Source organism: Theropithecus gelada, chromosome 7b (assembly GCF_003255815.1).
Source record: "Theropithecus gelada isolate Dixy chromosome 7b, Tgel_1.0, whole genome shotgun sequence".
Taxonomy (NCBI): domain Eukaryota; kingdom Metazoa; phylum Chordata; class Mammalia; order Primates; family Cercopithecidae; genus Theropithecus; species Theropithecus gelada.
In genome coordinates, this window is record NC_037675.1 from 47,187,189 (window position 1) to 47,190,763 (window position 3,575).

General features: G+C 45.3%; 1 pseudogene across 1 annotated transcript; it reads right to left on the minus strand.

The window, feature by feature from the left end:
* Positions 1-2,105: 2,105 nt before the first annotated feature.
* LOC112628903 lies at positions 2,106-3,213 on the minus strand (annotated as a pseudogene). The gene has a single exon (XR_003120500.1). The product of XR_003120500.1 is annotated as a 60S ribosomal protein L13a pseudogene (transcript).
* Between the last annotated feature and the right edge of the window lie 362 nt (positions 3,214-3,575).

The following is a 3,575-nucleotide window of genomic DNA, read 5'->3' on the forward strand; positions in this document are numbered from 1 at the left end:
ATGAAAAAATGCTCATCATCACTGGCCATCAGAGAAATGCAAATCAAAACCACAATGAGATACCATCTCACACCAGTTAGAATGGCGATCATTCAAAAGTCAGGAAACAACAGGTGCTGGAGAGGATGTGGAGAAATAGGAACACTTTTACACTGTTGGTGGGACTGTAAACTAGTTCAACCCTTATGGAAAACAGTATGGCGATTCCTCAAGGATCTAGAACTAGATGTACCATATGACCCAGCCATCCCATTACTGGGTATATACCCAAAGGATTATAAATTATGCTGCTATAAAGACACATGCACACGTATGTTTATTGCAGCACTATTCACAATAGCAAAGACTTGGAATCAACCCTTCTCTCCATTTTTTAAAAAAGTCCACATAAGAGCTCAGCATTGTCCAGTAAATCTTAGCAATCCTCTATGAGACAAATTAGTTTTCCTCTGCTGGGTAGTGTATTATGGGGACAACCTATTAAGGCTCAACTCTCTCTTTCTACCCTTGGCCTAGAAAAAGAATTTGAAGTCAGAGTTTTTACCTAACATTTCAAACCCTACAGTTCCACCTATTAGGATGGGAATTTTCTCTGTGGGCATGTTTTTGGGCCCTTTGCACAAAACCTCTAGTTCCCCGATTCCTTTCTCTTTTATGTCCCTTTCTCAGTGATTAGGCTCTATGCCCTATTTGTAGACAGGAAAATTCTCCTTTCAACAGCTGGGAGGAAGCTACCCTAGCAAGACAGATTTTATCTCAGTGTTATCCCCATCAGAGGAAAGACAGTCATTCAATTCTTACATTCATTTGAGGCACCTGTTCATTGTCCAGCTACTTTGTCATCTAAGCAAGAAAGGGATCTTATGTTTAGAAGTCAATTGGTTCCATTGTCTAGGAACTTATAACTTTGCCCATGCAGTAGTAAGAGGATGTAAGGATAGAGTTAAGACACTCCCTCCATCAAAGGGTCTTTCCCAAATTCAACTAGTGCACAATCTCTCCTGGGTCCCTAAGAATCTCAAGAACCTTATGGGCCAAGTGGGTCTCAGAAGCCAGTAGGGCAGAGAGCTAGGGCCTCAAGCAGGTGAACAGGACTATTTATGCTGGCTATATTCTCCAGATCTATTGGTGAGGGTCATGCTTGAATCCATGGGTAGCACCTACATCAGTTGCCAGGACCCAAAGGAGATGGGAGGAAAGAGGAGAAGGGGGATACCCTTTCTATCTTTTTCTACATCCTGGGTCACCCCGAAAGGAGGAAGGAAACTAAGAGATGCCTTCTCCTCCTCTCTTTTCTAGATGAGTAACAACCCATCTTCAAGCCTGCCCACAGCTTGACGCAAGAAAACTTGCTTCAAGTTTTCTCTAGGCAAGTTTCAAATTCACTTACACATAGAGGCCTTCCAGGATTTAACCCAAGTATTTAAACTCTCTTGGAAGAATGTTATGTTACTCTTTTATTTTTTTTTTAATTGTTATACTTTATGTTCTAGGATACGTGTGCACAATGTTCAGGTTTGTTACATATGTATACATGTGCCATATTGGTGTGCTGCACCCATTAACTCATCATTTACGTTAGGTATATCTCCTAATGCTATCCCTCCCCCTCCCCAAGCCCCATGACAGGCCCCAGTGTGTGATGTTCCCCACCCTGTGTCCAAGTGATCTCATTGTTCAATTCCCACCTATGAGTGAGAACATGTGGTGTTTGGTTTTCTGTCCTTGTGATAGTTTGCTCAGAATTATGGTTTATAGCTTCATCCATGTCCCTACAAAGGACATGAACTCATCTTTTTTTATGGCTTCATAGTATTCCATGGTGTATATGTGCCACATTTTCTTAATCCATTGTATCACTGATGGACATTTGGGTTGGTTCCAAATCTTTGCTATTGTGAATAGTGCTGCAACAAAGATACGTGTGCATGTGTCTTTATAGCAGCATGATTTATAATCCTTTGGGTATATGCCCAGTAATGGGATGGCTGGGTCAAATGGTATTTCTAGTTCTAGATCCTTGAGGACTCACCACACTGTCTTCCACAATAGTTGAACTAGTTTACAGTCCCACCAACGGTGTAAAAGTGTTCCTATTTCTTTTCTTTTTTTTCTTTAAAAGCAATTTATTTCTCATTACAAAATACAGGTGAGGAGCACGGCGATGCCTATGACCCCTTGGTTGTACATCTTCCCAGTCTATTTCTGCTTCTAGAAATACCCTGTGTACAACAGCAAGCTCATGCTGTTCCCAAGTGCTTGCACATTCTAACAGCTGCAGAGTATATGACCAGGTGGAAAGTCCAACAGATGCCCCACTCACAAGGTAGGGCCCTCTAGCCTGTCTTCTGGCTCCCTTTTGCTAACAGTAACTGGTTGCTCTTCCTATTGGTCATAGATAAATGACAGCTGCACAGTTCTCTGAGTGCTTTCAAGCAACCTCGGGAGGCAGTGACTAAGACCCTTTCCTTGCTCCCAGCTTCCTATGTTCCTGGCCGCCTGTGGCACCTGGACTACTGCTGCCCCTGGGTCCCTCACATTCCAGGGCGACGATGGAGGAAGGGCAGGCCACGCATGAGGAATTAACAGTCTTTATTGGGCTCAGACCAGGAGTCTGTGGGTCTTGAGGACCTGTGTGTATTTGTCAATTTTCTTCTCCACGTTCTTCTCGGCCTGTTTCCGCAGCCTCATGAGCTGCTTCTTCTTCCGGTAGTGGATCTTGGCTTTCTCTTTCCTCTTCTCCTCCAGGGTGGCTGTCACTGCCTGGTACTTCCAACCAACCTCGTGAGCCAGGCGCCCCAGATAGGCAAACTTTCTTGTAGGCTTCAGACGCACGACCTTGAGGGCAGCAGGAACCACCATCCTCTTTTTCTTGTTGTAGGGTGGTGGGATGCCATCAAACACCTTGAGGCGGTCCAGGGCAGCCTGGCCTCGCTTGGTCTTGTGAGGCAGCATGCCTCACACGGTCCACCAGAAGATGCGGCTGGGGGCCCAGAAGTGGTAAGGGCCTCGGGAAGGGTTGGTGTTCATCCACTTGCGGAGGAAAGCCAGGTACTTCAACTTGTTTCTGTAGAAATTGCCAGAAATGTTGATGCCTTCGCAGTGTACGACCACCACCTTCCGGCCCAGCAGTACCTGTTTAGTCACGATGACTGCCAGGGGGCCCAGGAGATGGCCTCGACCATGGAGCACCAGGACCTGCACCTCCGCCATCTTCGGCAGCCGCCTGGGAAAGCAAGTGTTCCTATTTCTCTACATCCTCTTAAAATTCTAACTGATGCTGAGAAACAGGCAGCCCTACAGGTAGCAGAGAAATCTGGAGATGAACAGCATGTCTCCCATAGCCAGTCAAAAAAGAAAGAGAGTCAAAAAGGGGAAAGAGGGTGAGAACGAGACAGAATCCCCATTCCCTGTAGGAAGAGAGACAGTGTCCCTTGAAAACCTTAACTGGAAGCCCAGTAATCCCATAGATGAGTGGAAAAGAAAACACTTTCAGATGTGTATATCAGAGGGCTTACAAAGGACCAGAGCCAAACCTGTTGACTATTCTAAGCTATCAATGATAGATAAAAAGC